The sequence below is a fragment of the Bufo gargarizans genome, chromosome 6 (genome assembly GCF_014858855.1).
Source record: "Bufo gargarizans isolate SCDJY-AF-19 chromosome 6, ASM1485885v1, whole genome shotgun sequence".
NCBI lineage: Eukaryota > Metazoa > Chordata > Amphibia > Anura > Bufonidae > Bufo > Bufo gargarizans.
The window spans coordinates 66,735,083-66,762,080 of NC_058085.1; the positions used below are offsets into that span (position 1 = coordinate 66,735,083).

A 26,998-nucleotide genomic window follows, 5' to 3' on the forward strand; every position below is an offset into this window, starting at 1 on the left:
CTCGGACAACCCCTTTACATAAATGATTGCCCACAAACCCCAATGAACTGAAGCAATGTTGTAAAGAAGACTGGACCAAAATTCCTCCTGGCATCCCCGCCAATCCGCTGTTTGAGGAGACCCCGAGGTTCCAGTGAGCGCCGCAGCCTCTTTGCTCCTTACCATGCACAGAGCTGTCCATTTGATAGCACTGCGCTTGGTATTACAGCTCAGCCGCAATCACTCGGATGGAACTGAGCTGCACCTAGGCCATGTCAACGATGAATGTGATGTCATATGGCCTAGGAAGAGACTGTGGCGCTCATGAAGCACCGCAGCCTCTTCCTACAGATTTTTTTTTAAACTAAAATGGAGGGGAGGGGAGGGGGGGGGGCCCGAGTTCAGTAAACAGCCCCGAGCCTATCATGCACTGCCACTGTGTTTCCAGGTATATGTCAGGACAGGAGCCTCCCACATGCTATGCTACTGTATATGTAAACAATGACATACGTCGCCCTGTCACCCATAGGCTGCTGTGTAAGAAATAAATTAGGAAAGTAGTTTTTGTGCCACATCCAAATTCATCTCCAAAGGGCTCATTTATTTTTAATTTTTAAAGTCAGTGTTTGCTTGAGTTTACAACAACCCCCCCCCCCCCCCCCGCCACACCCTCATTGCAAATTTTGCAACAAAAAAAAGTATTGAAAGTAAGATATATTGCAATGTTTAAAAAAAGGATCCTTCACTTATCCTGGTATGTCTGTAAATACTTATATTCCCCATTTAATTACAAGAGTGGAGCATCTTTTCATAGAACTCTGCGTTGTCGTTCCTCTGTTATTCCTCCTAGAAACAAATGAAGAAGTTGACATGTGGGTGTGACCATTTTCTTGTTCAAAGGGGTGTGTTAGTGAGCTTGATTGGACACTGTCAGACTTACAGTATTCTGAAATTTCTAGAAGCAACAGCACAGTGGAAAGCCCTAAAAAAAAAACTACTCCTGAATTGTTGGGGAATACAAGTATTTACTGGAACAGACAAGTGACATCTGTGTGTCAATAATGGGCCATAACTATAATGTGTATCTTTAGTAAAATATATCATTGCATGTTCCCAGTGACCAGTTCTATGCTCTTCTCTACCCAGATGATGTGGAACGCTGTGCTGAACCACTTTGCACACAGGGCCGAGGCCCGCGCCGTTCATAAAAACTTCGGTAACCCCATAGAAAAAGCATGAGAAGGCGTCCTTTGTGTGGGAGGGTGAGTCACTTCCTCTCTCATTGTGTAGATCGTGGAATGTTTGCAGAGCTGCCAGCATGTGTGTATAATGTGTGCAGGAAACAGCTTGTCACAGGGCAGCTACAATATTCCTTGCCTCAAGAGCTGACAGTTTACCGTTTCCTTTAAAGGGGAATTCTGATCTAGAAAAAGAAACTGAAACGCAATGATTTTTTTTTTAACCATGGCAACTTACAATATACTGTATATGTTTGTGTTAGTCATGTTATAAAGTTACCAATTTGCTTGAAAAATTTTTTTGCTAAAGAATATTATGGATATTGTGGTATTGCAAAAATAAATAAATATATATATATATATATATATATATATATATATATATACACACACACACACATACAGTCTATGTTACAAATTCTTACCATTTCCCCACAATATAAATAATATATTTTTCATTTTTCACCTTAACCACCTCAGCCCCCCTAGCTTAAACAACCTTAATGACCAGACCACTTTTTACAATTCTGCACTACACTACTCACTACTCACCGTTTGTCGCTCGGTCATGCAACTTACCACCCAAATGAATTTTACCTCCTTTTCTTCTCACTAAAAGAGCTTTCATTTGGTGGTATTTCATTGCTGCTGACATTTTTACTTTTTTTGTTATTAATCGAAATTTACTGAAATTTTTGCAAAACAATGACTTTTTCACTTTCAGTTGTATATCTTTTTTTAAAAAACGACATCTATATATAAATTTTTCTCTAAATTTATTGTTCTACATGTCTTTGATAAAAAAAAAATGTTTGGGTAAAAAAAAAAAAAATGGTTTGGGTAAAAGTTATAGCGTTTACAAACTATGGTACAAAAATTTGAATTTCCGCTTTTTGAAGCAGCTCTGACTTTCTGAGCACCTGTCATGTTTCCTGAGGTTCTACAATGCCCAGACAGTAGAAAACCCCCACAAATGACCCCATTTCGGAAAGTAGACACCCTAAGGTATTCGCTGATGGGCATAGTGAGTTCATAGAACTTTTTATTTTTTGTCACAAGTTAGCGGAAAATGATAATTTTTTATTTTTTTTCCTTACAAAGTCTTATATTCCACTAACCTGTGACAAAAAATAAAAACTTCCATGAACTCACTATGCCCATCACGAAATACCTTGGGGTGTCTTCTTTCCAAAATGGAGTCACTTTTGGGGTAGTTATACTGCCCTGGCATTTTAGGGGTCCTAATGTGTGAGAAGTAGTTTGAAATCAAAATGTGTAAAAAATGCCCTGTGAAATCCTAAAGGTGCTCTTTGGAATATGGGCCCCTTTGCCCACCTAGGCTGCAAAAAAGTGTCACACATGTGGTATCACCGTACTCAGGAGAAGTTGGGCAATGTGTTTTGGGGTGTCATTTTACATATACCCATGCTGGGTGAGATAAATATCTTGGTCAAATGCCAACTTTGTATAAAAAAATGGGAAAAGTTGTCTTTTGCCGAGATATTTCTCTCACCCAGCATTGGTATATGTAAAATGACACTCCAAAACACATTGCCCAACTTCGGAGATACCACGTGTGTGACACTTTTTTGCAGCCTAGGTTGGCAAAGGGCCCACCCAAAGAGCACCTTTAGGATTTCACAGGGCATTTTTCACACATTTTGATTTCGAACTACTTCTCACGCATTAGGGCCCCTAAAATGCCAGGGCAGTATAACTGCCCCACAAGTGACCCCATTTTGGAAAGAAGACACCCCAAGGTATTCCGTGAGGGGCATAGCGAGTTCCTAGAATTTTTTATTTTTTGTCACAAGTTAGTGGAATATGAGACTTTGTAAGAAACAAAATAAATACAAAATCATCTCTCCCTCCCCACTGTGCGCGGCTGCCGCTGAACACCAATGAGGACAGAGTAGGAGGAGGAGGGGAGGGACTGTGGCCACTGCGCCACCAATGAATGTGCCGGCCATATCCCACAGGGTCCCCCTCCTCCCCCCCATCATTGGTGGCAGTTTGCAGTTCTGATCGGAGCCCCAGCAGTGTAATGCTGGGGCTCCGATCGGTTACCATGGCAGCCAGACCGCTACTGAAGTCCTGGCTGCCATGGTATGTTAGTGAGCAGAGAGCAGCGCATTATACTCACGTGCGCTGTGGCCGCCGGTCGCTCCTTCTGTCTGTGCGGCGGATTGCTAATGCTTACAGCATTAGCAATGCGCCGCACGGACCTATGAGAAGGAGCGACCGGCGGCCACAGCGCACGTTAGTATAATGCGCTGCTCTCTGCTCACTAACATACCATGGCAGCCAGGACTTCAGTAGCGTGACTCCTGGCTGCCATGGTAACCGATCGGAGCCCCAGCATTACACTGCTGGGGCTCCGATCGGAACTGCAAACTGCCACCAATGATGGGGGGGGGAGGGGGACCCTGTGGCCACTGCCACCAATGATTAATACTGGGGAGGGAGGGGGGGGTTGCGTTACCAGAGGGGGCAGGCAGATCAGAGGGAGGGGGCAGGCAGATCAGAGGCTGGGGGCAGGCAGATCAGAGGCTGGGGGGAGGCAGATCAGAGGCTGGGGGGAGGCAGATCAGAGGCTGGGGGGAGGCAGATGGAGAGAGAGTGGTTAATGGAGGCTGCAGGCACCACCTTGGCATGTATAAAGTTATTGGTTTAGAGAGGGGTTAATGAAGGCACCTCCAAGGTGTTTTCATTAACCTCTTCAAACCAATAACTTTATACATGCCCATTGGGTTTGGAGGGGTTAATGGAAGCACCTTGGCATTAGGCATGTATAAAGTTATTAACTCCTTCAAACCAATAACTTTATACATGCTTAATGCCAAGGTGCTTCCATTAACCCCTCCAAACCAATAACTTTATACATGCCAAGGTGCTTCCATTAACCCCTCCAAACCAATAACTTTATACATGCCAAGGTGTTTCCATTAACCCCTTCAAACCAATAACTTTATACATGCCTAATTACGTACGTTATTTTAAGTCGCTTTTTCTTATTAGATTACTCGATGAATCGAGAAATATAATCGATAGAATACTCGATTACAAAAATATTCGTTTACTGCAGCCCTAATTGTAATGCATTGCAGAGGGGATCAGACCCCAGAAGTTGAAGTCCCAAAGTGGGACAAAAAAAAAAAATGTGTTAAAGCACATAAAATTGTGACATATTGGGTATTCCTGCATCCATAGCAACTGGCTCTACAAAAATATCCACAAAAACTATAGAGTTATATACCCATAATCCACCCCCTCACCTGAACGCCATAGAAAAAATAAAATAAAAACTGTGCTAAAACAATCATTTTTTGTCACCTTACATTACAAAAAGAGCAACACCAAGCAATCAAAAAGGCTATGCCCCCACAAATAGTACCAATAAAACAGTCACCTCATTCTGCAAAAAATGAGCCCCCACATAAAACAATCGGGCAAAAAATAAAAAAAGCTATGGCTCTCAGAATATGGAGACACTAAGACATGATTTTTTTTTGTTTTAAAAATGCTGTTATTGTGTAAAACTTAAATAAATAACAAAAAGTATACATATCAGGTATTGCCGTGTCCGTAAGAACCTGCTGTATAAAAATATCACATGACCTAACCCCTCAGATGAACACTGTATAAAAATAAAAACGGTGTAAAAAAAGCCATTTTTTGTCACCTTACATAACAAAAAGTGTAATACCAAGCGATCAAAAAGTCATACGCACCCCAAAATCATACCAATCAAACCGTCATCTCATCCCGCAAAAAATTAGACCCTACCTAGGACAATCGCCAAAAAAAAAAAAAAACTATGGCTTTCAGAATATGTAGACACTAAAACATGATTTTTTTTGTTTAAAAAATGCTATTATTGTGTAAGACAAAAAAAAAAAAAAGTTGGCATATTAGGTATCGCCTCACAAAGTGTAATATGGAGCAATTAACGACCACATATGGGGTGTTTCTGTAAACTACAGAATTAGGGCAATAAATATTGAGTTTTGTTTGGCTGTTAACCCTTGCTTTGCTAGTGGACAAAATTGATTAAAATGGAAAATCTGCCAAAAAAGTGAAATTCTGAAATTTTATCTCCATTTTCCTTCAATTCTTGTGGGAAATCTAAAGGGTTAACAAAGTTTGTAAAATCAGTTTTGAATACCTTGAGAGGTGTAGTTTCTAAAATGTGGCCATTTATGGCTGGTTTCTATTATGTAAGCCTCACAAAGTGACTTCAGACCTGAACTGGTCCTTAAAAAGTGGGTTTTGGAAATTTTCTTAAAAACTTCAAGATTTGCTTCTAGACTTCTAAGCCTTCTAACGTCCCAAAAAAATTAAAATTGGCATTTACAAAATGATCCAAACATGAAGTAGAGAAATCGAAATTTTGAAAATTTAGAATTTTGCAACATTTTTGGTGAATTTGGTATTTTTATTATAAATCAAAATAAAATATTTTGACTCATGAAGTACAATATGTGACGGGTAAACAATCTCAGAATGGCTTGGATAAGTAAAAGCGTTTTAAAGTTATCACCACATAAAGTGACACAAAAAATGGCCTGGTCCTTAACCGCCTCCGGACCGCTTAACGCAGGATCGCGGTCCGGAGGCAGCTGTCTCAGGCAGAGTCACGCATTGGTGCGTTATCTCGCGAGACGCGAGACTTCCTGTGAACATGCGCACACAGGCACGCGCACGTTCACAGGAACTCCAGGTAAGTGAGTGGATCTACAGCCTCCCAGCGGCGATTCGTTCGCTGGCAGGCTGTAGATGCAATTTTTTTAACCCCTAACAGGTATATTAGACGCTGTTTTGATAACAGCGTCTAATATACCTGCTACCTGGTCCTCTGGTGGCCCCTTTTGCTTGGATCGACCACCAGAGGACACAGGTAGCTCTGTAATAAGTAGCACCAAGCACCACACTACACCCCCCCCCTGTCACTTATTAACCCCTGATCACCCCATATAGATTCCGTGATCACCCCCCTGTCATTGATCACCCCCCTGTAAGGCTCCATTCAGACGTCCGTATGTTTTTTACGGATCCACGGATCCATGGATCGGATCCGCAAAACACATACGGACGTCTGAATGGAGCCTTACAGGGGGGTTATCAACCCATATAGATTCCCTGATCACCCCCTGTTATTGATCACCCCCCTGTCATTCTCCATTCAGACGTCCGTATGTGTTTTATGGATCCGCAAAACACATACGGACGTCTGAATAGAGCCTTACAGGGGGGTGATCAGGGAGTCTATATGGGATGATCAGCCCCCTGTAAGGCTCCATTCAGACGTCCGTATGTGTTTTACGGATCCACTGATCGGATCCGCAAAACACATACGGACATCTGAATGGAGCCTTACAGGGGCCTGATCAATGACAGGGGGGGTGATCACCCCATATACACTCCCTTATCACCCCCCTGTAAGGCTCCATTCAGACGTCCGTATGTGTTTTGCGGATCCGATCCATGGATCCGTGGATCCACAAAACACATACGGACCTCTGAATGGAGCCTTACAGGGGGGTGATCAGGGAGTCTATATGGGATGATCACCCCCCTGTCATCGATCACCCCCTTGTAACGCTCCATTTAGACATTTCTTTGGCACAAGTTAGAGGAAATTGATTTTTTTTTTGTTTTTTCTTACAAAGTCTCATATTCCACTAACTTGTGTCAAAAAATAAAATCTCACATGAACTCACCATACTCCTCACGGAATCCAAATGCATAAAATTTTTTAGACATTTATATTCCAGACTTCTTCTCACGCTTTAGGGCCCCTAAAATGCCAGGGCACTATAAATACCCCACATGTGACCCCATTTCGGAAAGAAGACACCCCAAGGTATTCGCTGAGGGGCATATTGAGTCCATGAAAGATTTAACTTTTTGTCCCAAGTTAGCGGGAAAAAAATAAAAAAATTTCCGCTAACTTGTGACCCCTAAAAAAAATCTTCTATGAACTCGCCATGCCCCTCATTGAATACCTTGGGGTGTCTTCTTTCCAAAATGGGGTCACATGTGGGGCATTTATACTGCCCTTGCCTTTTAGGGGCCCTAAAGTGTGAGAAGACGTCTGGAATCCAAATGTCTAAAAATGCCCTCCTAAAAGGAATTTGGAACCCTTTGCGCATCTAGGCTGCAAAAAAGTGTCACACATGTGGTATCGCCATACTCAGGAGAAGTAGAGCAATGTGTTTTGGGGTGTCTTTTTACATATACCCATGCTGGGTGAGATAAATATCTTGGTCAAATGCCAACTTTGTATAAAAAAAATGGGAAAAGTTGTCTTTTGCCGAGATATTTCTCTCACCCAGCATGGGTATATGTAAAAAGACACCTAAAAACACATTGCCTAACTTCTCCTGAGTACGGCGATACCACATGTGTGAATCTTTTTTGCAGCCTAGGTGGGCAAAGGGGCGCAAATTCCAAAGAGCACCTTTAGGATTTCACAGGGCATTTTTTACACATTTTGATTTCAAACTACTTCTCACGCATTAGGGCCCCTAAAATGCCAGGGCAGTATAACTACCGCACAATTGACCCCATTTTGGAAAGAAGACACCCCAAGGCTAAGCGGCCCAGGACTAATGAGGGCGGTCCCGGGCCAGCGATGACTCTGATTGGCTAGTCTGTACAGACTAGCCAATCAGACGATTCTAATGCCGGCTGAAAGGTTCTGAGGGATCAGAACCTTCTAAAATGTATATATAATATCCCCCACCCATTCCCTGCAGCCCTCAATGTGCACCCTCCTCATATTATGGATGGCCGAGCGGGTGGGCGCTTGAACCACCGAGCGCGATCCCCCCCACCACTTCCAGGATGGCCGAGCTGTTTGCAGAGTGTCAGCATACAACTGACACTCTGCTTGAAACGGCTGACATCGGTGCTGGCACCAATGTCAGCCTTTTAACCCCTTCCATGCCGCAGTCCATAGGGACCGCTGTATGAAGAGGTTAACAACGAGGGAGCTCCCTCCCTCTCCCATCAGATGCTGCTGTGCCGTTGCAGGCACCCGATACTTGACGGGATCACAGAGGGATGCATTGTTGTGGTAGTGCAATGAGCAGGACCGTGGTACGGTTACACGGACGCTAAATTATGCAGTGGGTCCGGATATGGGTATATAAGTCTATAGTTTTTGTTTGTGATGCCAATTGCAGCGTGCGCAGGGTACTAACACAGGACCCTTTAAGGTGTTGCAACTCACGTACTAGGTTAGGAATGCCAGAGTGGGGTAATGTCTCTGTGTAGTAGTAGGTATAGTGTCAACGGTGTCTCCTACCTTGGTACGGCTGGACTCCTGGATCCTGGCTCACTTGCAATAAATGAGTGTGTTGCTAGTAGGAGTTTTTGGAGAACTTGGTAGTAATGAATGAGATCCAGACTTGTAATATAATTCAACTTGTCTTTACTGGTTGCAGCTTTAATCCATATGAGATACAGCAATAGTCTTGGGTCCCAGCAGGTATTGGCAACATGTGGCAGGGATTACTATCTCTTCTGCTTCTATCTTATGCCTGGAGAAAATGGCAGGAATCTATATCTTCTGCTCTGTCTATCTTCTGCTGTGTATGGGACTGACTATCTGAGGAGGAATTTGGCTTCTCCTGGTCTCTGGATGGTACTCACAGTTGTGCTCTCAGGGAATGGTTCGTCCTGGAGTTCTGGATATGGCTGCTTGCTTGTCACCAGTTGAGGCTGAAGGCTCAGACTGGGAAGGGTGATCTTTGGTCTCAGCTGAGACAATATTCTGGGTTGGGATCCCTAGGACTGGGAGCTCCTACCAGCACAGCCTTCCCCCAGCCGGGGTGGCTGGCAGACCAACTGAACTTCCTTCCCTCCCCATGAGGCAGGACATGGGCGAGCCCACTCTGCTCAAAGAGGGGGGAGCTATACTGGAATGTACTATTCCAGTCTAGATATGCTAAACTGAACTAAGGCCCTGGTAACACATTGCTGCCACCTGCTAGTGAACATGAAAATTACAGCAAATATATTTAACAGGCTTAGAATATGCACATTTGTGAGGAATATAAATAAAATCACATTAGATGACAAGACACATGTTACCAACAAATAGTAGCAGGAAAAAAGAGTTTAGTAACATAACTCTGGGATGTTACAGTAGCGTCCAATGGTTACCATGGCAAACGGATGCCTTCACAGGCTTCTGGCTTGCCATGGTATAGCTAAGCTTGGATCAGGCTTCTGCTAAAGGCAGCAGCCTGATCAGGCTAAGTGTAAAGTCACAATACACTGCAGTACACTATATAGTGCACTGTAGTGTATTATATAGGCATCAGACCCACTGAATCTTCAAGAACCAAGTGGGTTTGGGTCCAAAAAATGTAAAAATAAAAAAATGAAAAAAGTAAAAATAAAAAAAATTAATTTCTTCTTATAGCTGCACATTTATCACGGATTAAAAAATAAAATACACTACACATGTTTGATATCACCGCGTCCGTGATGACCTGATCTCTGAAAGGGTCATGTTACTTTCCCTGCACGATGAACGCCATAAATAAAAAAATAAATAAAAATATGATAAAATTGAAATTTTGCCAACCTCACTTCCCAAAAAAGGTAATAAAAGTGATCAGAAAAGTCGTTATGTACGCCAAAATGGAACCAATCAAACCGTCATCTCATCCCGCAAAAAATGAGCCTCTACATGAGACAATCATCAAAAAAATATATGGCTCTCAGACTATGGAGACACTAAGGCCCCTTTCACACAGGCGAGTATTCCGCGCGGATGCCATGCGTGAGTTGAACGCATTGCACCCGCACTGAATACGACCCATTTATTTCTATGGGGCTGTTCACATGAGCGGTGGTTTTCACGCATCACTTGTCCGTCGCGTGAAAATCGCAGCATGCTCTATTTTGTGCGTTTTTCATGTAACACAGGCCCCATAGAAATGAATGGGGTTGCGTGAAAATCGCAAGCATCCGGTGCGATTTTAACGCACGGTTGCTAGGAGACGATCGGGATGGAGACCCAATCATTATTATTTTCCCTTATAAAATGGTTATAAGGGAAAATAATAGCATTCTGAACAGGGCTGTGGAGTCGGAGTCGAGGAGTCGGAGTCAATTTTGGGTACCTGGCGTCGGAGTCGGCAAAAAATGAACCGACTCCGACTCCTACTAAATTTAAATTGGAATAAAAAAATAAAAAAGCAAGTTTAAATGTCCGAATTCATAAACAGTTATAATTAATGACTTCTCTACTGTAAGAATAAAGGCCAATGCATGCAGTGCCTCACGTAACCGCAAAACAAACGCGTTCAGTGATGTGAAGAAGCATGCTTTTCATATGCTTCACTATATGGCACGCAATGCACAATTAGGAGTGGCAATACATATACTTTCCATTGTGTTGTGTTCTGATGTTACAGGGAACACAATGCCTATGGTTATCCTCGCCTCTCACTGATAAGGGATTAAGTAAATCTGTGTTTTGCAGGACTAGAGACACTTGTATAAGTGAAGGGAATGGAGGGTCAATAGTTCAAGACTGAAGCTGTAAACCATGGATGTCAAACTCATGGCCCTCCAGATGTTGCAAAACTACAACTCCCATCATTCCCTGATAGCTGTAGTATGCCCAGGCATGATGGGAGTTGTAGTTTTGCAACAGCTGGAGGGCCACGAGTTTGACATCCCTGCTGTAAACCATTGGAAAAACTGCTGTCATTCAGCTAAGGCTATAAAACGTGTAAACTCAGAATGTTATCTTAAACTTTAAACATGACTATGGGATTCTTCTAGGGAAATCATGTTTTAAAATAAATGTCCCTTCTTGGATCCTCCCACTGCCCTGTCTTCAGCAGAAGATCAGCACACAAAGGAGAAGGCAGCAGCTTCTGCCCAACTACCTCTCTGTGCTAGAAGAGCTTAGAAGAACTTCTTTCTTTCCTTCAAGGAATGTATAAAATACATTCGCATATTAAATACAGAGGAGTCGGAGTCGGGGAGTCGGAGTCGGAAGTACAAAAAACTGAGGAGTCGGAGTGGGAGTCGGAGCATTTATCTACCGACTCCACAGCCCTGATTCTGAATATAGAATGCATAGTAAAATAGCGCTGGAGGGGTTAAAAAAAATAACAAATAATTTAACTCACTTAGTCTACTTGATCGCGCTGCCCGGCATCTCGTCTGTCTCCTTTGCTGAACAGGACCTGTGGTGACATCACTCCGGTCATCACATGTTCCATAACATGATCTTTTACCATGGTGATGGATCATGTGATGACCGGAGTGAGGTCACACAGGTCCTGTTCCTGCAATGAATGCTCACCACAGGTCCTGTTCATGAGATGCCAGGCTACGCGATCAAGTGGACTAAGGTGAGTTAAAAAAAAAAATTTTAACCCCTCCAGCGCTATTTTACTATCAGAATTCTATTATTTTCCCTTATAACCATGTTATAAGGGAAAATAATACAATCTACAGAACACCGATCCCAGACCCGAACTTCAGTGAAGAAGTTCGGGTTTGGGTACCAAACATGAGCGATTTTTCTCACGCGAGTGCAAAACGCATTACAATGTTTTGCACTCGTGCGGAAAAATCGCAGGTGTTCCCGCAACGCACCTGCACATTTTCCCGCAACGCCCATCTGAAAGAGGCCTAAAACATGTTTTTTTTTCTTTCTAAAATGCTTTTATTGTGTTAAAGTAAAATAAATTAAAAAAAGTATACATATTAGGTATTGCCGTGTCCGTAAGTACCTGCTCTATAAAAATATCACATGACTTAACCTCTCAGATGAACACCGTAAAAAAAAAGAATATGGTGAAAAAAAAAAAATGTAAAAATAGCCATTTTTTTTGTCACCTACATCACAAAAAAGGTTAATACCAAGCGGTCAAAAAGGCATATGCCCCTCAAAATAGTACCAATCAAACAGTCATCTCATCCCGCAAAAAAGATCATAAGTATTAAACACGCAGACAACCCCTTTTTATTCTTCTGCAAATCACCCCTCTAAAAATGGCAACTTTTGCTAAAAAGCCATGTAGGCTATCATATAATTAAAATGTCAAGTCAAGAACATGGGGGGAAAAAACAAAGTGGTCCTGTTACTTCTACATTGTGCATGGTGTTTTGCTGTTGTTTCTCCTTGTGGAGAGTGGCAGAACTTGTGTAGGGAGTTTTATAGGCAATGCAATGCTCCTTGGGAAAAATAACATACAAATTAGCTCTAGCTACCTCCAAGGAGCTAGTCTGCATATGGTCTACAATGTAGACTCTACATGAAAAGGGTTGTCTCATGAACCCCCTCCCCCTATTAGCCAGAGCAGAGAGTTGCTAATAAAATGAATCTCCGGACTGGACACAGCGATGTATTCCACAGTTGCACTTACATGTTGCTGGGTAAATACGTGGCTCTAGATAAGTTCGCTTCACTCTCAGGTTCGGACCCTCACCAATGATAAAATAATGACATATCCTACAAACAGGGCTGGGATGAGGTATTTCGGTGCCCAAGTCTGCTCCTCCCAATACTGTGCCTGCTGGGCTCCCACATGCCAACAAACACTATACTGTCAGAAATAACAGTGACATACAGATAGTCCCCTAATAGTAATAGTGCTCCCAGACTTCCCTCAATTGTAATAGTGCTCCTAAGGCCTCCTGCATACGACCGTAGGTGTCCTGTTGCCGTATTGCGGACCGCATTTCCGGATCCGCAATACACGGGCACCTTTCCGTGTGCATTCCGCATCACAGATGCGGACCCATTCACTTCAATGAGTCCGCAAATCCAGAGATGTGGAATGGTGCGGAACAGAAGCATGGAACAGAACCCTACGGAATGCGTCTGTGAGGTTTCGTCCCGTACTTCCATTCCGCAAAAAGATAGAACATGTCCTATCTTTTTGCGGAACGGCCGGCTCGCGGACCCATTAAAGTGAATGGGTCCATGATCTGCTGCGGCTGCCCACTGTCGGTGTTCATGCAGCACGGCCACGGGGCGCACACGTTCGTGTGCAGGTGGCCTAATAGTGATAATACTCTCAGAGAGTGCCCCCATTAGTAGCAATGCCTACATGTTGTGCTCAATAATAATAATGCCCCTACAGTTACCCAAATAGTAATAATATGACCATGGTGCCGGTGCCCCAGTATTTATAAAGCACCTCCTGCAATGCCCCCTGCAGTTAAAACTCCCCTGTAGTGACAATCTATATATCTATAATGCTCGTCCATAGTTCCAGTATAAAATGCTCCTCCCTCTTCCCCGCCCATAGTGCCAGTATATATATGCCCCCCGTAGTGCAAGGTATATATATATATGATGCTCCCCCTGTAATTACCAGGACATAGAAGGAAACCACGGCACTCCAATTTCTTCAATATTTTCTTGCGTTTATTCCACCAAAATCACCACAACGTTTCGACCTTCTGATCTTTATCAAGCTCAGTCTTATACAGCATATGTCCACAATAGTCTTCAAAGTGCTACCATTGGTTCATATTAGCACCTCCTATAACTTTTAGTGCCTTCCCCTTTACATAAAAACATCCTATATCAAATACTCAACACCCACATATGCAGTTCAAATATTATATTCAGCTTCTTCTGTAATGCCAGTAGATAAAGTGCCCCTGTAGTGCCAGTATATATATATATGACCCCCATAGTGCCGGTATATATATAATGCTCCCCTTGTAGGGCCAGTATATAATGCTCCTCGGGGTCGTGCCTACCAATATGCCATCAGTTTCTAACATGGGAATACCCCTTTAACGTTTGTTGAGATTTACAGTCACTAAAGTCTCAGCCTTTGCTTGAAGGGGTTCTGCCGCTCTGAGACCCCTTACATCAGGGAATCAAGGAACGTGCAAGCTAATGGACCCCGTCCAGAGACATCAGATTATTCTATGGTGGACCTCTTCTGTAAGGTCCTAAACAGGATATTAGTGCTTCTAGAAAACAAGTACATGGAAGCCGTGTACTGTCTAGAGCGTGTTAAAGCACAGGGAATGAGCAAAAAATGAATGTAGAAGCCAAGGTCAAAACAAATTGCAGGCCAAGCAGACAGACGTCCTGGAATAACAGACGGAGGTCAGAGATAGTAACCATGGAAAGGCCAGAGGAACAGGAGAGAGATCAAAAACAAGTGTGGTTTACAATGGTTCAACTAAAGCTGGGCATACACGAGATAACGGGCTGAACTATCTCCTCTGACCCTCCCATACATACGCATGGCTGTAGTGAATGAGGAAGGGAGAAAGCCACTACCTGACACCTCTGACAGACACTTATCTCCTGAGAACACAAAGATGGGGCAGTTGAAATCCAGCACCCGATCCTTATCTCTCATGGGATGAGCCTGGAGGCCCCACGCACATTAGGTGGTCAGCTGAACCCTCCAAAATCGTTGGGTAGAAGTCCCTCCAATAGATGAGAAATTTTATGATCCTTTGATCAATTATTGGCTTTAAAGGGCATCTGTCCACAGTTTTGTACCTATGACACTGGCCGACCTGTTACATGTGCACTTGGCAGCTGAAGACATCTGTGTTGGTCCCATGTTCATATGTGCCCACATTGCTGAGAAAAATGAGGTTTTATTTTATGCAAATGAGCCTCTAGGAGCAACGGGGGCATTACCATTACACCTCTCTGCAACTGCCACCCCCTCTCCACTTTGATTGACAGGACGATGCATTGTAAATGTCACAGCGCTCCAGATAGCAACTAAAATGGTCGCCAATGCGACTTAGAATTTACAGATGGCGACTTTTTGGACTTGTCGCCATCTGCGACTTGTCTGACACAATCACCGCCATAGGCTTCAGGCCTAGTATGTGGAAGTAAAATCCCGGCGCAGACGTCATTGCGCCCCTGGGCCGGGGACGCAGCACAGTGACGTGTTCAACCTGCATCACCATCGCGGCCCATAGGAGTGTGGGGGCAAATTACCATATGGGGCAGTGTGGGGGCAAATTACTATATGGGGCAGTGTGGGGGCAAATTACCATATGGGGCAGTGTGGGGGCAAATTACCATATGGGGCAGTGTGGGGGCAAATTACTATATGGGGCAGTGTGGGGGCAAATTACTATGTGGGGCAGATTACTATGTGCGGGCAAATTATGATGTGGGGCAGTGTGTGGGAAAATTACTATATGGGGCAGATTACTATATGGGGGCATTGTGGGGGCAAATTACTACATGGAGTAGTGTGCGGGCAAATTACTACATAGAGTAGTGTGAGGGCAAATTATTACATGGGGCAAATTACCACATGGGGTAGTGTGGGGACAAACTGCTACCTGGGGGCAAATTACTACATGGGGCAAATTACCACATGGGGTAGTGTGGGGACAAATTAGTACATGGGGGTAGTGTGAGGGCAAATTGCTACATGGGGCGGTGTGAGGGCCGTTGCTATTGGGGAGGCACTTCAGAGATATATTAGGGGGCATTATTTTTGGGGACACTATACAGGCATTATTACCTGGAGCACACTATAGGGTGTTGTTATTATTGGGGACACCTAATAGGCCATTGTAATTGCTGTAGACACTATAGGGACATTTGGGGCCATTTATCAAAGTGGTGTAAAGTAGAACTGGATTGGTTGCTATGGGCAACTTAGCCAGTTCTAATTTACACCAGTTTGATAAATGACCCCAATTATGTCTACTGGGGTAACTATTATTTCAGCAGTATAGTACTTGGGGCATTGGGGGGCACAGTATGGGGAGTGGCAGCAGGATGACATTGTTAGGACACCAGGATAGGGAAAATTGAGAAATCTTACAGGTCTGTGTAACAAACTCTGTAGAGACGAGATGCGGCTGAAATAATTAGTCATGGTGGTCGGGGTCAAACGGAGGAGAAGAGGAAAGAGAACGTCTGACTGGAGATGTCACTGGATGTAAGAGGTATGTGGTGCTATATTCTCCTTTATGTAGTTTCATTTGGCTCCTAAATTTTTCAGTTTAGGAACCAATGGCTCCGGGGTATTATTTTTTTGGTCTGGAGCCCTGTGTCATCACCCTGGCCCTGTCAATCAAAGTGCAGAGGGTGCAACAGTTGCAGAGAGAGCAGAACCTCTAGGTGTAATGGCAACGCTCCCGTTGCTCCTAGAGGCTCATTTGCATTTATTAAAACATCCTTTTCCTCAGCAATGCGGGCACATATGAACATGGGACCAACACAGATGCCTTCAGCTGCCAAGAGCACATGTAACAGGTCAGCCAGTGTCATAGGTACAAATCTGCTGACAGAAGCCCTTTAAAGGGGGTGTGACACAAAATTAACATATTCCCTATCCACAGCAAAGGGGATGAGCATATGATCAGTGGGGTCTGACCGCTAAACCCCCCCCTTTATTCATTCTCTATGGGAGTGCTGAACACAACCTGCTAATCCATTCATACTTGCGAGGGGTGGGAGTCCAGTGGCAGAACCCCCACCAATCAGATGCTCATTTAAAGGGATTCTGTCACCTCCCCTCAGCCAAAAAACGATTTAAAAGCAGCCATGCAGCACAGCTTACCTGGATTAAGCTGTGCTGTTTAATCTTGAAATCCGTCCAGCAGTTACTTTAAAAAACGACTTTGATCAATAAGGAAATGCGTCCTGAAGGTGCCCAGAGGGGCGTTTTTTTCTTCCTAGTGAGCCCAGTACCGCCCCTCTTTCAGTGCCCAGCCCGCCTTCCTTGTACTTTCTAACCTGCCGCCCCCAGCCTGCCACAGCCTCTCCTGCCTCTCCTCCCCCTCCCTCACGCCGAACGAAGTCTCGCACAGGCGCAGTACCCACTGAGGGCTGCGCCTGTGCGATCATCAGGAGACTGAGGGCGGCAGCTTCATCTTCGTCACTGGGCATGCGCAGAGCCCAGTGACGTCCGATGCTTGCTCTTCCCTGCTGACTGAGGGAAGAGCGAGCATCGGACGTCACTGGGCTCGGCGCATGCCCAGTGACGAAGATGAAGCTGCCGCCCTCAGTCTCCTGATGATCGCACAGGCGCAGCCCTCAGTGGGTACTGCGCCTGTGCGAGACTTCGTTCGGCGTGAGGGAGGGGGAGGAGAGGCTGTGGCAGGCTGGGGGCGGCAGTTAGAAAATACAAGGAAGGCGGGCTGGGCACTGAAAGAGGGGCGGTACTGGGCTCACTAGGAAGAAAAAAACGCCCCTCTGGGCACCTTCAGGACGCATTTCCTTATTGATCAAAGTCGTTTTTTAAAGTAACTGCTGGACGGATTTCAAGATTAAACAGCACAGCTTAATCCAGGTAAGCTGTGCTGCATGGCTGCTTTTAAATCGTTTTTTGGCTGAGGGGAGGTGACAGAATCCCTTTAAAGGAGTGGTGCCACAAAATTAAGACATCCTTAGCCCACAGCTGTTCCTATGACCATGATTCCATTGTTGTATTGATAATCGGTGGCAACAATCGAGTTGTCTCAGAGGTGAACTCTGTTTTAGGCCTCATGCACACGACTGTATGTATTTTGTGGTCCACAAACTGCAGATCCGCAAAATACGGATACCGGACGTGTTCATACCGCAATTTCCCCGGGGTCCTCATTGTCATAATGCCTACTCTTGTCTACAAAGCAGACAATAGGACACGTTCTTTGTACTTTTGCAGGATGAACACGTGGACACACGGATGCTGCCAGCATATTGTTTGCTGTTTGCATTATTTGCCGGATCAGATGCGGAAAGAAATACGGTTGTGTGCATGAGTTCAAAGGGCGAATTCACATTTGGGGATTGGTTAGGGATCGTTCTGAAAAATGTGCACAGTGTACGGTACAATGCACGTAGATGGGGTTAACCCCATCCACACAGTATGTAGCAGAACAAATTATGCAGATTGTGAAATCCACCGCACGTCAGCCTTGTCCTGGATTTGTCACAGATTTTTACTGTGGTTTTCACCCTTTGCAGTATATGCATGTTTTGACACGGATTTGTCATGTTTGACATGTTTGGCCTTAGGGTGCTATAACATGGGTGCCAACGGATGAGAACACCGATCACGGCTCGTTTGCTTTGGCCTGATTACACAAGCCGATGCAAACAGAATTAATGAGTCGTTCCTCCCTCATTATCTTCTGTAGATGATCAGCAGCCGATTATCGGCCATCTTTCATCCTGATAATTTATTCACAGGCTGTGTTATCTGTTTTCTTAAAGGGGTTGTCTCATCAGGTGTTGCCAGGGAAAGCAGCAGCTAGCCAGGCATCCAGGGGCGGACTGGGAGCTTAAAGTGGCCCTGGAAAAAATACTAAAAGTGGCCCCTTTTTGTAGTCGGTTCCAAATTGATGGAAGGCAGGGACAGCAATACCATATTGTGGCACATTATACCACCTCAACAGAGCCAAATACCACAGTCCATCACAAAATACTGCCAGCAGTACAAATTACATCCCCAAAAACTTCCACTGGCCAGCTGTGAGGAGGGCCCTGGCGGCCCCTAGGGCATCGGCCTACCGGGTAATTTCCCTGTAAGGACTATGGCCTATCCGCCCCGCAGGCGTCTTTTCTGCAGCACCGACTGCTGGGGAAATGTAGTATTGCATGGTGGCCATTCCCATGACTGACCATCCATTTAAAGGGTTTCTGTCACCAGATTTAACCATATAAAGCTAGCTAACAACTAGCCTATTCCTACTTTTATCTATGCCCCCGTTATGCCAGAAATCAAACTTTTATAATATGCTAATTAGCCTCTGGGGGGGGGCATTGTTCCTGCTCCTAGAGGCTCCGTTCTCCCACCTTTGTCGCCTCCCTCCAAGTCCTGATTGACAGGGCCAGGCAGCGCTCGCATCTGTCTGCCAGCCCTGTGCTCTGGTGAAATCTCGTGCGTTCACTATTTGGCGCAGGTGCGGTGAGGAAGCTGGCAGCCTGCGCCAAATACTGAACGTCGCGAGATTTCACCAGAGCCAAAATCAAAATAAACACTTAAAAAAATAACATCATGGGTATCTCCACTTACGAAAACGCCTGTGCTAATAAAATATAAAAACAACTTTTCCCATACGGAAAATGGCATAATGGGAAAAATGGCCAATTCGCTGTTATTTCATCATTTTACCTCCCTCAATTTTTTTTTTTATAAAAAGTGATCAAAAAGTCATGCACACCAAAATGGTATTATAAAAAACTACATATCGTCCTGCAAAAAATGAGGCCTCCCACATCTCTGTACACATAACTATAAAAAAAAATTGCTATGGGGGTCAGAATATAGTGATGAAAAGAAAAAAAAAATTCCAAAAGAATTTTTTTTTTTTTTCTTGCTTGCCCTGTATTTGTTAGATAAATTATAGCTTGGCATTTATCTTTGCATACTTGAGCTGTTCTAGCCATATTGTAACCATCACAAACTAAAAGGCTCAAAAGCTATGGACACCTTCGTGGCCATTTTTTTAATGCAAAGCACATATTTTGAGCTAAAAAATATATATATTTTTTAATAAGTTTTTACTAAACATTTTCAGTCAATTTTTACTTTGCAGCCTGCATTTTTTTACAAATATTGAAGACTGCTCTGTCCCTATCTTGGTGAAATCAGTGGAGCTGAGGACGTAGCCCCTCTCCCTGCTCACCCGGGCACTGATGAATGCTTAGTTAAAGGGGTTCTCCAGGAATTAAGAAAATGAAAATACTTAAATATTAATTTATGATAAATATATTCACAAATACCTTTCATTACTTATAATGGTTTGTTTTGTCGAGGGAGCAATCATTATGAGAAATAAAATGTCTGTCATCCCATTAGTGCACACAAAACCTGTCCTAATCACACAGCAGGACAAGTTACTTCACAACACTGAGCTAAAGAGCTGCCTCATCCTCCTCTCTGCTCTTTTTGCCAGTATACATTATGCCAATAAAACTTGGCCTGATACTGCAACAAAATCAGCAATTATGTCTAACTAGACACATGCTTATGGCATAAATTAACTATAGAACCTATAAAACAAGCTACCAGACCGCATGAAAATATAATCACAATTTATTAAGCATGATTCAAAGGACAATACATAATAAAACAAACAAAACAAGTGCAGGGACAAGACAGCATCACCAGAGGAGAGCACACTGGCAACAATTCATACTGCGCCACATAATAATAACAAAATAAAGTGCAAGTGCGATTGTGTCAATATGATAGAGCGTCAAGGCAGAATATATTACCCACGCTGTGCCTCCTCCGGGATTGCGCCAACCCCGACGCCCGTTTTGCACTTGCACTTTATTTTGTTATTATTATGTGGAGCAGTATGAATTGTTGCCAGTGTGCTCTCCTCTGGTGATGTTGTCTTGTCCCTGCACTTGTTTTGTTTGTTTTATTATGTATTGTCCTTTGAATCATGCTTAATAAATTGTCATTATATTTTCATGCGGTCTGGTAGCTTCTTTTATATGTTCTATTGTCAGTATACAGCTGATAAGATCTTCAGCCTAATCTCTGTAAGAATGGAGATGAGGAGACATGAAGTACGGAGGGTGTGGATAATGAGCAGCAGCTATTATATGCAGTCTCCATTACCACAGCCCACAGTCTGTCCTCATGATCTCCATTCCTACAGAGATTCATGTAAAGTTCATATCAGCTGTATTCAGGATCATAACCCCCTACAGGTAAAGCAGAGATGAGGCAGCTCTTTAGCTCAGTGATGTGAAGTAACTCGTCCTCATGTGTGATCAGGACAGGTTTTGTGTGTACTAACAGGGCGACAGCCATTTTGTTTCCCCTGATGATTGCTCCCTAGACAACATGTGCCACTATAAATAATGAAAGGTATTTGGGAATATATTTATTACAAAGTAAAATGTAAGTATTTTAATTTTCTTAATTCCCGGAAAACCCCTTTAACCACCTCCCGACTGCCTAACGCACCGATGCGTCCGGGAGGTGGTTGATTTATTCCTCCTGGACGCATCGGCGCGTTATCTCGCGAGACGCGAGATTTCCTGTGAACGCGCGCACACAGGAACGGAAGGTAAGCGAGTGGATCTCCAGCCTGCCAGCGGCGATCGTTCGCTGGCAGGCTGGAGATGTGATTTTTTTAACCCCTAACAGGTATATTAGACGCTGTTTTGATAACAGCGTCTAATATACCTGCTACCTGGTCCTCTGGTGGTCCCTTTTGTTTGGATCGACCACCAGAGGACACAGGCAGCTCAGTAAAGTCGCACCAAACACCACACTACACTACACCCCCCCCCCCCCCCGTCACTTATTAACCCCTTATGAACCCCTGATCACCCATGATCACCCCATATAAACTCCCTGATCACCCCCCTGTCATTGATCACCCCCCTGTCAGGCTCCGTTCAGACGTCCGTATGATTTTTACGGATCAAAGGATACATGGATCGGATCCGCAAAACACATGCGGACGTCTGAATGGAGCCTTACAGGGGGGTGATCAATGACAGGCGGGTGATCACCCATATACACTCCCTGATCACCCCCTGTCATTGATCACCCCCCTGTCATTGATCACCCCCCTGTAGGGCTCCATTCAGACGTCCGCATGTGTTTTGGTATCCATGGATCCGTAAAAATCATGTGGACGTCTGAATGGAGCCTTACAGGGGGGTGATCAATGACAGAGGGGTGATCACCCATATACACTCCCTGATCACCCCCTGTCATTGATCACCCCCCTGTAAGGTTCCATTCAGACGTCCGCATGTGTTTTGCGGATCCGATCCATGTATCCATGGATCCGTAAAAATCATGCGGACGTCTGAATGGAGCCTTACAGGGGGTGATCAATGACAGAGGGGTGATCACCCCCTGTCATTGATCACCCCCCTGTAAGGCTCCATTCAGACATCCGCATGTGTTTTGTGGATCCGATCCATGTATCCATGGATCCGTAAAAATCATGCGGACGTCTGAATGGAGCCTTACAGGGGGTGATCAATGACAGAGGGGTGATCACCCATATACACTCCCTGATCAACCCCTGTCATTGATCACCCCCCTGTAAGGCTCCATTCAGACGTCCGCATGTGTTTTGCGGATCCGATCCATGTATCCGTAAAAATCATACGGACGTCTGAATGGAGCCTTACAGGGGGGGGTGATCAGTGACAGGGGGGTGATCACCCTGATCACCCCCTGTCATTGATCACCCCCCTGTAAGGCTCCATTCAGACGTCCGCATGTGTTTTGCGGATCCGATCCATGTATCCATGGATCCGTAAAAATCATACGGACGTCTGAATGGAGCCTTACAGGGGGGTGATCAATGACAGAGGGGTGATCACCCATATACACTCCCTGATCACCCCCTGTCATTGATCACCCCCCTGTAAGGCTCCATTCAGACATCCGCATGTGTTTTGCGGATCCGATCCATGTATCCATGGATCCGTAAAAATCATGCGGACGTCTGAATGGAGCCTTACAGGGGGTGATCAATGACAGAGGGGTGATCACCCATATACACTCCCTGATCACCCCCTGTCATTGATCACCCCCCTGTAAGGCTCCATTCAGACGTCCGCATGTGTTTTGCGTATCCGATCCATGTATCCGTAAAAATCATACGGACGTCTGAATGGAGCCTTACAGGGGGGGTGATCAGTGACAGGGGGGTGATCACCCTGATCACCCCCTGTCATTGATCACCCCCCTGTAAGGTTCCATTCAGACGTCCGCATGTGTTTTGCGGATCCGATCCATGTATCCATGGATCCGTAAAAATCATACGGACGTCTGAATGGAGCCTTACAGGGGGGTGATCAATGACAGGGGGGTGATCACCCTGATCACCCCCTGTCATTGATCACCCCCCTGTAAGGCTCCATTCAGACGTCCGCATGTGTTTTGCGGATCCGATCCATGTATCCATGGATCCGTAAAAATCATGCGGACGTCTGAATGGAGCCTTACAGGGGGTGATCAATGACAGAGGGGTGATCAATGACAGGGGGGTGATCAGGGAATCTATATGGGTGCTTACCCCCCTGTCATTGATCACCCCCTGTAAGGCTCCATTCAGATGTCTGTATGTGTTTTGCGGATCTGATCCATGTATCCGTGGATCCGTAAAAATCATACGGACGTCTGAATGGAGCCTTATAGGGGGTGATCAATGACAGAGGGGTGATCACCCATATACACTCCCTGATCACCCCCTGTCATTGATCACCCCCCGTAAGGCTCCATTCAGACGTCCGCATGTGTTTTGCGGATCCGATCCATGGATCCGTAAAAATCATACGGACGTCTGAATGGAGCCTTACCAGGGGGGTGATCAATGACACGGGGGTGATCAGGGAGTCTATATGGGTGATCACCCCCCTGTCATTGATCACCCCCTGTCATTGATCACCCCCCCCCCCCCCCCCTGTAAGGCTCCATTCAGACATTTTTTTGTGGTTTTGTTTTTGTTTTTTCTTACTAAGTCTCATATTCCACTAACTTGTGTCAAAAAATAAAATCTCACATGAACTCGCCATACCCCTCATGGAATCCAAATGCGTAAACATTTTTAGACATTTATATTCCAGACTTCTTCTCACGCTTTAGGGCCCCTAAAAAGCCAGGGCAGTATAAATACCCCACATGTGACCCCATTTCGGAAAGAAGACACCCCAAGGTATTCCGTGAGGGGCATATTAAGTCCATGAAAGATTGAAATTTTTGTCCTAAGTTAGCGGAAAGTGAGACTTTGTGAGAAAAAAACAAAAAAAAAAATCAATTTCCGCTAACTTATGCAAAAAAATAATAATTTCTATGAACTCGCCATGCCCCTCATTGAATACCTTGGGGTGTCTTCTTTCCAAAGTGGGGTCACATGTGGTGGGGTATTTATACTGCCCTGGCTTTTTAGGGGCCCGAAAGTGTGAGAAGAAGTCTGGGATCCAAATGTCTAAAAATGCCCTCCTAAAAGGAATTTGGGCACCTTTGCGCATCTAGGCTGCAAAAAAGTGTCACACATCTGGTATCGCCGTACTCAGGAGAAGTTGGGGAATGTGTTTTGGGGTGTCATTTTACATATACCCATGCTGGGTGAGAAAAATATCTTAGTCAAATGCCAACTTTGTATAAAAAAATGGGAAAAGATGTCTTTTGCCAAGATATTTCTCTCACCCAGCATGGGTATATGTAAAATGACACCCCAAAACACATTCCCCAACTTCTCCTGAGTACGGCGATACCAGATGTGTGACACTTTTTTGCAGCCAAGGTGGGCAAAGGGGCACATATTCCAAAGAGCACCTTTCGGATTTCGCAGGCTATTTTTTACAGATTTTGATTGCAAGGTACTTCTTACACATTTGGGCCCCTAAATTGCCAGGGCAGTATAACTACGCCACAAGTGACCCCATTTTGGAAAGAAGACACCCCAAGGTATTCCGTGAGGAGCACGGCGAGTTCCTAGAATTTTTTATTTTTTGTCACAAGTTAGCGGAAAATGATGATTTTTCTTTTTTTTTCTTTTTTCCTTACAAAGTCTCATATTCCACTAACTTGCGACAAAAAAAAAAATTCTAGGAACTCGCCATGCCCCTCACGGAATACCTTGGGGTGTCTTCTTTCCAAAATGGGGTCACTTGTGGCGTAGTTATACTGCCCTGGCAATTTAGGGGCCCAAATGTGTGAGAAGAACTTTGCAATCAAAATGTGTAAAAAATGGCCTGCGAAATCCGAAAGGTGCACTTTGGAATATGTGCCCCTTTGCCCACCTTGGCTGCAAAAAAGTGTCACACATCTGGTATCGCCGTACTCAGGAGAAGTTGGGGAATGTGTTTTGGGGTGTCATTTTACATATACCCATGCTGGGTGAGAAAAATATCTTGGTCAAATGACAACTTTGTATAAAAAAATGGGAAAAGTTGTCCTTTGCCAAGATATTTCTCTCACCCAGAATATGAAAAGCTGTTCCTCTGCCCATAATGGGCAGAGCAGGCGCAGTTGCGGGCCAGTTCCCTGCCTGACTTCTTCTCTTTCCGCTCGTGACGTCCGCCGGCTGGAAGCAGAGGAGGAGGTAATAATAGGACAGAAGGGCGGTGTCACAACCCGACAGCTGAGAAGCTCTGACAGAGGCCTTTCAGAACCTCCTCCTTGAGTTCTCTTTGTTGTGCTGTTCAGTTCCTCATCTCGTTGGCCTCTCTCAGCTGTCATGGAGTTGGACTGATTGCATCCCTTTAAATTCCGCCCCATAATGCATTACTGGGCGGCTTATACTTCTTCCTGGAGTGTGTGTGCATGCTGATCTTGTTTTCCTGTCTGCTACTAAGTTAAGTGCTGAACATTTATCTGTTATTTTCTGTTTGCTGGATCCTAGGTGACCCTGACTCCCTCCGTGTCTGTGTAGGGAGCCGGTGGTCGTGTCCCCTCACTATTGTAGGGTGTTCAGGGTTATATAGTCGAGGTATGTGAATATGCAAACTTCCACCTTTCGGATCTTTGCATAGGCTGAGCAGCCAGGGAAAGTCTCAGGTCTTGTGCAGGGGTCCCCCTTTTGGTTCCTTAGCTTTGGATCCACTCAGTCATATATGGATGTTGCTTTGTCTTGTTTTCTGTACACCGTCCGTGACATTATAAGCCGCCAGAACCGTCTCGAGCATGGATCCGGTTTCACTTTTGGCTGAACGCTTCCAGGATCTTTCATTGGAGGTAGCTGATCTCCGTAAGACTTTTTCTCAGCTTCAAGTGACCGGTTCAGCTTGCGTTCATGGAGTTTGTTCTGAGCCTAAGATCTCGCTCCCGGATACGTTCTCCGGGGGTAGTGAGAATTTTGTGCGTTTTAGAGAGGCTTGCAAACTCCATTTTCGCCTTCTTCCCCATTCCTCTGGTGATGAGGAACGGAGGGTGGGGATCATTATATCGCTGCTCAGGGGTAACGCTCAGTCCTGGGCCTTTTCGCTGCCGGAGGGGGCACGGCCTCTCCGTTCAGTGGATGAATTCTTTTTAGCCCTGGGTCAGATATATGATGATCCGGATCGTATTGCTCTGTCTAGACTACGTCTATTATGCCAGGGTAAACAATCCGCAGAAATATACTGCTCAGAATTTCGGAGATGGGCAGTTGATACTGGTTGGAATGATGCTGCACTCCGAAGTCAATTTTGCCATGGTCTTTCAGAGGGATTGAAAGATGCATTTGCCTTTCATGAGAGGCCTATTTCTTTGGACTCTGCTATGTCTCAGGCCGTTCGTATTGACAGGCGTCTTAGAGAGAGAGGAGAGATGTCCCCTTCCTGTCATACTCAGTCCCAGGACAGTGCAGCGGTCCCATTCTGTGCGCAGGGGTCTCAGTCGCTGTCAGCCCCTTCTGAGCAGGAGCCCATGCAGCTGGGGTTGATTGCTTCTGACAATAGAAGATTCAGCTCGCATGGGAGGGTTTGTTTTTGTTGTGGAGGTATAAATCATTTGGCAAATATTTGTCCCTCTAGGAGATTCAGGCAGTTTTCTGGGAGTAATAAAGAAACAAACAGGAAAAAATCTTTTAAAAATGTTCCGTCTGTTACTATTGGCAGGGTTGAGGCGGAAATTGAAGGTTTTCCGTTTACTTGTAGTTCCCGTTTTGTCCTGCCGGCTAGGGTGGCGCTAGAGAGCAAGAACATTTTTGGTGAGATTTTTGTGGATAGTGGAGCAGCGGTCAATCTCATTGATAATCAATTTGCGATAACTCATGGTTTCCAGGTGCGCACTTTGGGAAAGGATATTCCTGTTTTCGCTATTGATTCGGCTCCACTTTCTCAGAAATCATTAAAGGGCATAGTTCACAATATCCGTTTAATTGTG

General features: G+C 44.7%; 1 protein-coding gene across 1 annotated transcript in view; it reads left to right on the forward strand.

Annotated features, from left to right (window-relative positions):
• The window catches only part of RNF157 (ring finger protein 157), a 128,199-nt gene that overhangs the window by 17,627 nt on the left and 83,574 nt on the right, over window positions 1–26,998 (forward strand). Inside the window, exon 2 of the mRNA XM_044297999.1 lies at window positions 1,126–1,241. The gene's annotated coding sequence lies outside the window, so the exon portion shown is untranslated. The remainder of the gene's footprint in view (window positions 1–1,125; window positions 1,242–26,998) is intronic.